This window comes from Manis pentadactyla, chromosome 9 (assembly GCF_030020395.1).
Source record: "Manis pentadactyla isolate mManPen7 chromosome 9, mManPen7.hap1, whole genome shotgun sequence".
In the NCBI taxonomy this organism is placed as follows: domain Eukaryota; kingdom Metazoa; phylum Chordata; class Mammalia; order Pholidota; family Manidae; genus Manis; species Manis pentadactyla.
In genome coordinates this window covers 20,853,077-20,865,287 of record NC_080027.1, presented here as the reverse complement: position 1 = coordinate 20,865,287, position 12,211 = coordinate 20,853,077, and the positions used below count along the sequence as shown (strand labels likewise).

The following is a 12,211-nucleotide window of genomic DNA, read 5'->3' as shown; positions in this document are numbered from 1 at the left end:
TATATACTCCTTTACAGTCACTGTCCATCAGCGTAGCAAACAGTTGTAGAATCACTACTTGTCTTCTCTGTGTTGTACAGCCCTCCCCTTTCTCCCACCCCGCTATGGATGCTAATCTTAATACCCCTCTTTTTCTACCCCCCCTTATATCTCCCTGCCCACCCATCTTCCATAGTCCCTTTCCGTTTGGTACCTGTTAGTCCATTCTTGAGTTCTGTGATTCTGTTTCTGTTTTGTTCCTTCAGTTTTTCCTTTGTTCTTATATTCCACAGATGAGTGAAATCATTTGGTATTTCTCTTTCTCTGCTTGGCTTGTTTCACTGAGCATAATACCCTGCAGCTCCATCCATGTTGCTGCAAATGGTTGGATTTGCCCTTTTCTTATGGCTGAGTAGTATTCCATTGTGTATATGTACCACATCTTCTTTATCCATTCATCTATTGATGGACATTTAGGTTGCTTCCAATTCTTGGCTATTGTAAATAGTGTTGCGATAAACATAGGGGTACATTGGTCTTTCTCATACTTGATTGCTGCGTTCTTAGGGTAAATTCCTAGGAGTGCAATTCCTGGGTCAAATGGTATGTCTGTTTTGAGCATTTTGATGTACCTCCATACTGCTTTCCACAATGGTTGAACAAGTTTACATTCCCACCAGCAGTGTAGGAGGGTTCCCCTTTCTCCACAGCCTCGCCAACATTTGTTGTTGTTTGTCTTTTGGATGGCAGCCATCCTTACTGGTGTGAGGTGATACCTCATTGTAGTTTTAATTTGCATTTCTCTGATAATTAGTGATGTGGAGCATCTTTTCATGTGTCTGTTGGCCATCTGTATTTCTTTTATGGAGAACCGTCTGTTCAGTTCCTTTGCCCATTTTTTCACTGGGTTATTTGTTTTTTGTTTGTTGAGGCGTGTGAGCTCTTTATATATTCTGGACGTCAAGCCTTTATCGGATGTGTCATTTTCAAATATATTCTCCCATACTGTAGGGTTCCTTTTTGTTCTATTGATGGTGTCTTTTGCTGTACAGAAGCTTTTCAGCTTAATATAGTCCCACTTGTTCATTTTTGCTGTTGTTTTCCTTGCCCGGGGAGATATGTTCAAGAAGAGGTCACTCATGTTTATGTCTAAGAGGTTTGTTTCTATGTTTTCTTCCAAGAGTTTAATGGTTTCGTGACTTACATTCAGGTCTTTGATCCATTTTGAGTTTACTTTTGTATATGGGGTTAGACAATGTTCCAGTTTCATTCTCCTACATGTAGCTGTCCAGTTTTGCCAGCACCATCTGTTGAAGAGACTGTCATTTCGCCATTGTATGTCCATGGCTCCTTTATCAAATATTAATTGACCATATATGTCTGGGTTAATGTCTGGATTGTCTAGTCTGTTCCATTGGTCTGTGGCTCTGTTCTTGTGCCAGTACCCAATTGTCTTGATTACTATGGCTTTATAATAGAGCTTGAAGTTGGGGAGTGAAATCCCCCCTACTTTATTCTTCTTTCTCAGGATTGCTTTGGCTATTCACGGTCTTTGGTGGTTCCATATGAATTTTTGAATTATATGTTCCAGTTCATTGAAGAATGTTGCTGGTAGTTTCATAGGGATTGCATCAAATCTGTATATTGCTTTGGGCAGGATGGTCATTTTGACGATATTAATTCTTCCTAGCCATGAGCATGGGATGCATTTCCATCTGTTAGTGTCCCCTTTAATTTCTTTTAAGAGTGACTTGTAGTTTTCAGAATATAAGTCTTTCACTACTTTGGTTAGGTTTATTCCTAGGTATTTTATTTTTTTTGATGCAATTGTGAATGGAGTTGTTTTCCTGATTTCTCTTTCTGTTGGTTCATTGTTGGTATATAGGAAAGCCACAGATTTCTGTGTGTTGATTTTGTATCCTGCAACTTTGCTCTATTCCGATATCAGTTCTTGTAGTTCTGGGGTGGAGTCTTTAGGGTTTTTTATGTACAGTATCACGTCATCTGCAAATAGTGACAGTTTGACTTCTTCTTTGCCAATCTGGATTCCTTGTATTTTTTTGTTTTGTCTGATTGCCGTGGCTAGGACCTCCAGTACTATGTTAAATAACAGTGGGGAGAGTGGGCATCCCTTTCTAGTTCCCGATCTCAGCGGAAATGCTTTCAGCTTCTAGCTTTTCAATATAATGTTGGCTGTGGGTTTTTCATAGATGGCCTTTATTATGTTGAGGTACTTGCCCTCTATTCCCATTTTTCTGAGAGTTTTTATCATGAATGGATGTTGAACTTTGTCAAATGCTTTTTCAGCATCTATGGAGATGATCATGTGGTTTTTGTCTTTCTTTTTGTTGATGTGGTGGATGATATTGATGGACTTTCGAATGTTGTACCATCCTTGCATCCCTGGGAAGAATCCCACTTGGTCATGGTGTACGATGGTTTTGATGTATTTTTGAATTCGGTTTGCTAAGATTTTGTTGAGTATTTTTGCGTCTACGTTCATCAGGGATATTGGTCTGTAGTTTTCTTTTTTGGTGTTGTCTTTGCCTGGTTTTGGTATTAGGGTGATGTTAGCTTCATAGAATGAGTTTGGGAGTATCCCCTCCTCTTCTATTTCTTGGAAAACTTTAAGGAGAATGGGTATTATGTCTTCCCTGTATGTCTGATAAAATTCCGAGGTAAATCCATCTGGCTCGGGGGTTTTGTTCTTTGGTAGTTTTTTGATTACCGCTTCAATTTCGTTGCTGGTAATTGGTCTGTTTAGATTTTCTGTTTCTTTTTGGGTCAGTCTTGGAAGGTTGTATTTTTCTAGGAAGTTGTCCATTTCTCCTAGGTTTTCCAGCTTGTTAGCATATAGGTTTTCATAGTAGTCTCTAATAATTCTTTGTATTTCTGCGGGGTCCGTCGTGATTTTTCCTTTCTCGTTTCTGATACTGTTGATTTGTGTTGACTCTCTTTTCCTCTTAATAAGTCTGGCTAGAGGCTTATCTATTTTGTTTATTTTCTCGAAGAACCAGCTCTTGGTTTCATTGATTTTTGCTATTGTTTCATTCTTCTCAATTTTATTTATTTCTTCTCTGATCTTTATTATGTCCCTCCTTCTGCTGACCTTAGGCCTCATTTGTTCTTCTTTTTCCAATTTTGATAGTTGTGACATTAGACCGTTCATTTGGGATTGCTCTTCCTTTTTTAAATATGCTTGGATTGCTATATACTTTCCTCTTAAGACTGCTTTTGCTGTGTCCCACAGAAGTTGGGGCTTAGTGTTGTTGTTGTTGTTATTTGTTTCCACATATTGCTGGATCTCCATTTTGATTTGGTCATTGATCCATTGATTATTTAGGAGCGTGTTGTTTAGCCTCCATGTGTTTGTGAGCCTTTTGCTTTCTTTGAACAGTTTATTTCTAGTTTAATGCCTTTGTGGTCTGAAAAGTTGGTTGGTAGGGTTTCAGTCTTTTGGAATTTACTGAGGCTCTTTTTATGGCCTAGTATGTGGTCTCTTCTGGAGAATGTTCCATGTTCACTTGAGAAGAATGTGTATCCTGTTGCTTTTGGATGTAGATTTCTGTAGATGTCTATTAGGTCCATCTGTTCCAGTGTGTTGTTCAGTGCCTCTGTGTCCTTACTTATTTTCTGTCTGGTGGATCTGTCCTTTGGAGTGAGTGGTTTGTTGAAGTCTCCTAGAATGAATGCATTGCATTCTATTTCCTCCTTTAGTTCTATTAATATTTGTTTCAGGTATGTTGTTGCTCCTGTATTGGGTGCATATATATTTATAATAGTTATATCCTCTTGATGGACTGAGCCCTTTATCATTATGTAATGTCCTTCTTTGTCTTTTGTTACTTTCTTTATTTTGAAGTCTGTTCTGTCTGATACCAGAATTGCAACACCTGCTTTCTTCTCTCTGTTGTTTGCTTGAAATATCTTTTTCTATCCCTTGACTTTAAGTCTGTGCGCGTCTTTGGGTTTGAGGTGAGTCTCTTGTAAGCAGCATATGGATGGATCTTGCTTTTTTATCCATTCTATCACTCTTTGTCTTTTGATTGGTGCATTCAGTCCATTTACATTTAGGGTGATTATTGAAAGGTATGAATTTATTGCCATTGCAGGCTTTAAGTTTGTGGTTACCAAAGGTTTAGGGTTAGCTTCTTTACTATCTTACTGTTTAACTTAACTCGCTTGTTGAGCTATTATAAACACAGTCTGATGATTCTTTATTTCTGTCCCTTCTTTTTCCTCGTCCTCCCTTCTTCATATGTTGGGTGTTTTGTTGTGTGCTCTTTTTAGGAGTGCTCCCTTCGAGAGCAGTCCCTGTAGGATGCCCTGTAGAGGTGGTTTGTGGGAGGCAAATTCCCTCAACTTTTGCTTGTCTGGGAATTGTTTAATCCCTCCTTCATATTTAAATGATATTCGTGCTGGATACAGTAGTCTTGGTTCGAGGCCCTTCTGTTTCATTGCAGTAAGTATATCATGCCATTTTCTTCTGGCCTGTAGGGTTTCTGTTGAGAAGTCTGATGATAGCCTGATGGGTTTTCCTTTGTAGGTAACCTTTTTTTTCTCTCTGGCTGCCTGTAATACTTTGTCCTTGTCTTTGATCTTTGCCATTTTAATTATTATGTGTCTTGGTGTTGCCCTCCTTGGATCCCTTGTCATGGGAGTTTTGTGTACCTCTGTGGTCTGAGAGGCCATTTCTTCCCCTAGTTTGGGGAAATTTTCAGCAATTATTTCTTCAAAGACATTTTCTATCCCCTTTTCTCTCTCTACTTCTTCTGGGATACCTATGATTCTTATATTATTCCTTTTCGACTGATCACTCAGCAGTCTGAAAATTCTTTCATTCCTGGAGATCTTTTTATCTCTCTCTGCATCAGCTTCTCTGCATTCCTGTTCTCTGTTTTCTAGTCCATTAATGGTCTCTTGCATCTCGTCCATTCTGTTTTGAAGTCCTTCCAGAGCTTGTTTTATTTCTGAATTCTCCTTCCTTAGTTCTTGCATATTTCTCTGCAAGTCTATCAGCATGGTTATGACTTTTGTTTTGAATTCTTTTTCAGGAAGACTGGCTAAATCTATCTCCCCAGATTCCTTCTCAGGGGAAGATGTAGCAGATGCCGAAGCTGTCTGGGTTAGTCTTGTCTGGATCATATATTTTTGCCTTTTCATGTTGACAGGTGCTACTGACTGTCAGCTGGGAGGGCCAAAATTTTCACTTGCTACTGGCCTTTCTTTACTGGGACAACTGCGACCCCAAGTGGCTTGTGTTGGGTAATTGCGTGTAGAGTGGGTCTTTGTGTCTTGCCTGGCCGGAAGGGAGAAATTTCCCTTTCTGTGGGCGGAATTTGTCTCAGGCTGCTTCTCTGCTTTCGCAGCGCCCGGTGGGGTAATGGATGGGGGGGCTGCTTGACTGTTTGCCTCCATGAGGGGTCTCAGAGCTGTTGCCCAGGGAGTTAGTGCACCCAGTTTTACCTGTAATTTCCAGCTGCTGTATTGTGACCTGGGTTGTTTCAGTCAAGCTGTTAAGTCCCTGTCCCTTTAAGACTTTCAAAAAGCCCCCGCTTTTCTTTGTCACAGGGGCATCAGCTTCGGCACCCGCTCAGAGGTCTTACTCCCTGTTTCCCTAGTATCCAGGGCCCCCTGGGCACGCACTGTGTCTGCGCTCTGGCCCGGATGGCTGGGGCTGGGTGTTCAGCAGTCCTGGGCTCCGTCTCCCTCCCGCTCTGCCTATTCTTCTCCCGCCGGGAGCTGGGGGGAGGGGCGCTCGGGTCCCGCCGGGCCGGGGCTTGTATCTTATCCCTTTCACCAGTCGCTGGGTTCTCGATGGTGTAGCTGCAGTCTGGCCACTGTCCTGCGTCTTCTGGTCTCTCTTTTAGGGCTAGTTGTGTTTGTTGTATTTTCAAAAGTATATATGTTTTTGGAGGAGATTCCCACTGTCCTACTCACGCCGCCATGTTGGCTCCACCCGCCCAGTTCTCATGTTTTAAAATTTCCTTGATCATATCAATGACATTTAAAATACTATAACTTATTTTCCCTTTGGAATCCACATTGTGTAGACTCTAAATGTATAGCTACTACTATTCATTTTGTCTGAAGTTTAAGGTTTGTATCTGATCAATATTTATTGTCTAATAATGTGGCTTTTTGGCACATATCTTCCTATATACACATGGTGTCATTTTAAGTATTTTCAGGCTCTTTTCATTTTTTAGGTCATGTTTATAAACTGCATTTTCAGTGTGCTTTCATTTATGTCTGTTTGTATGATTAGGAAATATATTGTGTTGGTTCGTATTGGAAAATATGGTCAACACATTCTATGATTAAAAGTAAACAGGTAAATGGTAATTAAATTCAATCAAATTTTAAGTATAGTAAGACAATGCAAATAAAATTAAATAAGTTATAATTACATTAAAATTAACCAATATACCTCATACTATAATTTAGAAAGTATGTATTGTTATTACATATATGTTATATAATCTAGGGACAATTTCAAAGATATTGACAACTTGCTTTTGGCCTGTAATTTCCCCATTATATTAGTGAGTGTAATATTTCATGTAAGATGTAGTGTGATATAATTTAGGATATATACTTCTTGATTATGGTGCAAAGTCAAAATGCTCTTTCATATAGACATGAAAACAAATTAAGACTAGACTAGAGCATGGCTAAAATATGAACAGCCGTGTTTGCTTCCAAACAATTGATACATACGGTAATGCCATATTTTGTAGGGTGCTTTCCAAGTGCCAGGCAATATACAAAGGGCTTTAGATATATCATAAACATAGTTTATCTTCAGAATATAATGTTCATGGAGAACTAGCAATACCCACACATTAATCTCACTTTATGGAAAGAGATCTTTCTCCTTGTTCAGACAGACTTAGGAATGATCCTGGATTTCTCCTATCACACATGCCTCATATCCACCTAATTGGCATGTTATGCTACATGCAGAATCTATCTGGAGTCTGACTACTTTTCAACTCTTTCTCTGCTGCTACCATGGCCCTGGACCTGTCATCTCAGTCTTAGAATTGACGCTGCAGTTTCTTAACTTGTCTCTCTGTGTGACCTTGTCCCTCTGACTCTGATCTCAGTCTAAGAGCCGGAGTGGCAGTGCCACGCAGTGTGATGGGGCCTGTTGCTCTTCACACATCCTACAAGTCTTCCCATCACACTCAGAGTAAAAGCCAAACCTTGACAAGAGCCCCCTGGTTCAAAGTGATCTCACCGCCACTCCTGAGCCCTGATAACTCATTTCTCACTATTCTGTCAACTTCAGTTTGCTTAACCACTTGGCCTCCAAACACTTCCTGTACACGTTAGTCCTGATACTGCCTGAGATGTTTTCCATTCACTCCTCTGCATTCTATGCCTTCCTTTTGTAGACAACTGCATGCTCTCTTTTCTTATTTTCTTCTGAGAACATTCCTTACCACCTTATTTTAAATTGTACATGTCCCATCCACATTCCACGTTTGTTTCCCTGTACAGGTAATTCTACCTAACATTTTGAATATTTAGCCTATGTCTGTTTCTTCTCTGCCCCTGCCCCAGATCATGTGAGCTCTGTGAACACAGGATTCTCACTTTGCTCAGTGTTGTATCCCCAGCACCTAGTACAGTGCCTCAATAAATGTATCTGAAGGATGAATTTTCCAGGTGATGAAGCCAGGGCACAGAGAGATTCAGTAACTGGCTCACGGCCCCTCCACCAGGTAAAGAACAGCCTCACATTTGAGACTAGTCAGTCCAGCACTGGAGTTCACATTTCTCATCATCAAGAATTCTACTATTATCACAGCTGAAAAAACAGAATCTATAATCATATTAAAGAAAGGATCTAGAAGAACACGAGATACTGTTGAAAGGTATATATTTGCTGGCTGATATTCTCCAGAGCTGCTGCTAGAGGACAATGTGATCTTGGCAGTACCAGCTAAATTTTTTCAAAAATATAGGAACAGTGCTATTTATAGAAAGAATAACTTTGTAATTGGGAAAACAACATATCAGATGATGGTACTGCTCTGGAGAGAAAATCTGTAATAGTCAGGGTACAGGCTATCCTATAAGTAGAACAGCTCAAAAACAGTAAAGCATCCTTGGTTATAAGTTGCAGAGTTGAGCTCACTTGGGTTTGTGAATGGCTGCTTTTCACATGGTGATCCTTGGACACAGGATATCAGCATGATGTTGAACTATTTTCTCTCAGATGTTTTTTTCTTTTGCCTCCTGCATTGTTGAAGAAGATTCATCTCACACTTTGTGCACGTTCAGCTGTGTTTTTTCTTGTAGGACTAACAATTCCCTACTTTTCTCTTACTGATGTCTTTTAAAGAATAATTGAAATTATTTCAGTAGCTGCAGGAGTATTCAGACCACCCTTGCCTCATCAGTTTGAAACCCTGATTTGAATGTTAGAAGGCTAAAGTGAGCCAGGAACACTGAAAAACCTGTCAGCTTTGTAAGATATGTATATTTAGAAACACTTTTGAGGAAGATTATTCTTTCTAACAGAAATTTCTTCCCCAGTAATTGTACACACAAAGTACTTTTAAGGTTCTGTGGCTTGGAACTCTTGATTTTTTTATAACGTAAAATTTGATCTATGACATAAACTGTTACATGTATCTGAAACAAATTTTTCTCTTTTTTAAAAAAAATTTTCATATAAATTCTGGTATCAAACATTTGCATTTTCCAATAGAAAAAGTGAAATCCAAGTTATACAGACTGTCAGCAGTATATGTGTATCTATGAATATTGAATATGGCTCAGCATAAACATATTCAGAGGTATTAATATTATACATTTTATCTATGTTTTGTAAAATGCTGCATTGAGGGACTGATTAATGATTTAATTGGAAATACTGTATGATACATGTAAAAAATATTAATTAAAATAAAGGCATTTACTTTTCTTGATCTGAACACTGAAAAATGAAATAACATCCAACTATCTTGTCGGTCTCAGTGTGAAGATTATGCCTTATGAAATGATTTTTCTTTAACATAGTTTTCATTGCCTCTTTTACTCATTTTTCCTGAGAATATAAAGTTGTGGATACAGGAAGCATAATTTTGAGTGGGTCCCTAGGAGTAACAGTGAGGGGTGCTACCACCATTCCTACCCCTTGATCCTGGACCCATGGGCCACGGCTCTGGGAGAAACAGCCCCATACGCTGGATGCTGACTCAGCATTACAGCCTGTAGTCATGGTCTTTACTTAAAAATGTCCAAGAGGAAGAGACTATCAAACTAAAAACATTATTATCATACCTTCTTGTTGTAGAGACAACATACATTAATATTAAATTGTTCCAATTTTATATTTAGCATGAAAATTAGAATTAGTTGATGAACCTTTTTTTCTGACACACTCTTATCATTGCCTCTTTTACATCTTTGTTCCTGAACTGTAAATGATGGTATACAGCATGAAAATCAGAACGGTGCAAAACACTGACACTATCACTTCATGGTCCAAAGCACAGCCAGAACTTGGTCTCACATACATCAGGAGGATAGTTCCATGATAAATTGAAACCCCCATTCAGTGAGAGCCACACGTAGAATAGACTTTTCTCCTCCCATCAGTGGAATGAATCTTCAGGATGGCCAACAGAATGAAGCCACAGGAGATCAGCACAATCAGCATAGTGACTGTCTCAGTGGCGCCCATAAAGTAGAAGAGTAGAAGCTGGTTTGTGTGAGTGTCTGAGCAAGAAAGAGCCAGGAGAGGAGGGATGTCACAGAAGACATGTCTGATTTTATTAGATGCTCATAAGGAGAGGCTAAATGTGGCCAGTGTGTGTACAGAGAATGCAAGATGCCACCAACATAGGAGGCAATGATAGGGAACACAACAACTCTGGGTGACATGCTCGCTGAACACAGGAGAGCAGTGCAGATAGTTACAGGGCCATCATATCTCACTGCCACCAAGAGGAAGCACCGTGTGGTACCACAGGCAACAAGGAGAAGCATGTGTGCTGCACATCCAAGGAATGAGATGGCTTTATACTTTGACACAAATCTGCTAACGTATCTGGTGTAATGACTGAGGAGAAGCAGACACCAGGAGATGAGAGCACACTCAGAAAACAGGAACTGGTGTTGCGTACCAAGAATCCCCAATGACTTATAAAGACAAAGCCAAATTTTCCTTCATAGTAAAGAGGTAGACAGCTAAAAACAGGAGGAACAAGCTTTCTGCAATTCAAGCTTTTCTGTGAAAACCTTCAGTATAAATATATGACTCCAGAGACATTCTGCATGCTTATACCTCATGAGAGAAAATTGAAGATACTCGTAAAATATATAAAATACCTGTGCAACTTGCCTTACACTTCTAATGTGCTTGAATTTTATTTTATTTTATTTTATTTTATTTTATTTTTTTATGAAATATAAAAGGAGAACAGAAAGGTCTTTTTAATCATGAAATGAGGATTGGATACTGAATATACAGTGTAACAATAATTATGCAAATCTGTATGTCCAGAAAAAGCATTGTATCAACACAAGATAATAATAGGGAGAAATTCATCAAAATATTGCAAGTTTTGATTTGTTTTCATTTTGTTCCTTTAGTTTTGTTATATAATTTTATCCTAATGAACATATTTGCTCCTATGACAGTATCACTCTTTTCATGTAAAATGTTCCCTTATGGAAAATCCATCATTTCATTCTCAAAGGTTTCAGGTGCAACGTAAAGAGATATTTTTCCAGAAATAGTCTCTCCACCTTTCCAGTCAAAATATTAGGGCATCACAAAGATGGACCAAGCCACCAAGCCCTCCCTCCACTTGTGGCCTCTCAGGGAAAGGCAACCAGTTCCTGGAAACCTCACAGAGCTGCAATTAGTCCTTGAACCTGTGTCCTTGGAAACATGCCATGCAAAACAGACCAAGCAATCCTCCTTAGGAATTGGTCCCCACAGAAGACCGAATGTTGCGTGTACCCCCAAAACATGAGGGACCCTGGAATTACCAGCGTGAGAGGCAAGGCCACTTGGCTCTCCTTATGATCACAGGAGCTCCCTGAGCTTCTTTTAGATCAAATTTTCCATTTGACCAGGACCTGAATGAAAGTTCTAAGTTGATTTCTTATTTCCTTTACCTCAGAAAAAAAGGGTAAAAAGTGAATAATGCATTATTCAACACAAATAAAAGGGAAAATGAATGCACTAACATTTAAGCAGAACTTTTCTCAAGGAAAACAAATGTTAAGCTACGGAAATTTTTGACTCAAATGCTTTTCAAGTTTGATTCATGAGTAACATGTGAGTTTGACAAATTTCTAGACTGACATTATTGGAATAAGGATTTTTTTTCCTACCAACTCTAGCTCACAGTAAGTATTATTCTCAAGACTTTAGTTAAGGTCAAATAAAACAGGGACATTATAAGACTATGCATATCCATATCATTTAGACCATATCTGGAGTAACACCAGGATTTGTAAATGAGAAATAGCAAGTTGATGGAAACAGGGTCTACAAGTAACGTGCATATATTAGAAATACAGCATTTGTAATAAATTTGATTTTGAATGGTCAAGATAGGAAATCATCTTCTTCTTTGAAATTAATATTAATATGTAGTCCGTAGTTTTAACACACTGTAGTAATGTCGCCTAGCTTGAAATTTCTTTGACATGTATAGTGGAAACAAAGTGATGGTAAATAATGCCCTAAAATTCTTTTTCTATCATTGTTCATTTTATCTATAGCATATTTTCTCACATTTTCTGAAATTAAATGTAAACAAGAATACAGTATTAAGAAAATGCTCTCTGGAGTCGGTCTATCTTGGCAGAACCATGGCCAACATTTAATAGTTCTGACTCTGGATTAGTTGCTTAAACTGGACTCTTTTTCTCATCCTAACAATGTGGCTAATGGTGGCACCTTCAACATAATATTCTCATGTGGACTAAATACATCACTAAACAGACACTTTTACAACAGTGTCAGGTATATTCTAACTATGCCATAGTTAGCTATTATTATGTCATATCTAAATGTCAGTTTATTCCCATTCCTATATATGGCAATGAAACTAACATTTTTTTTCAGTTATATTCTCTACACTTCTCATTATCACTTCTTCCTAACACACGACACCAAAGTAAATATGCCATGTTGTTCACACAAATGCAAGACTTTCTGAAGTCACTGCTGCTTATGAGTTCAAACCAGCTGACCACT

General features: G+C 38.7%; 1 pseudogene; it reads right to left on the bottom strand.

Annotated features, from left to right (window-relative positions):
• Window positions 1-9,394: 9,394 nt before the first annotated feature.
• On the bottom strand, window positions 9,395-10,287 carry LOC130684999 (olfactory receptor 5T3-like; annotated as a pseudogene).
• Window positions 10,288-12,211: the final 1,924 nt, after the last annotated feature.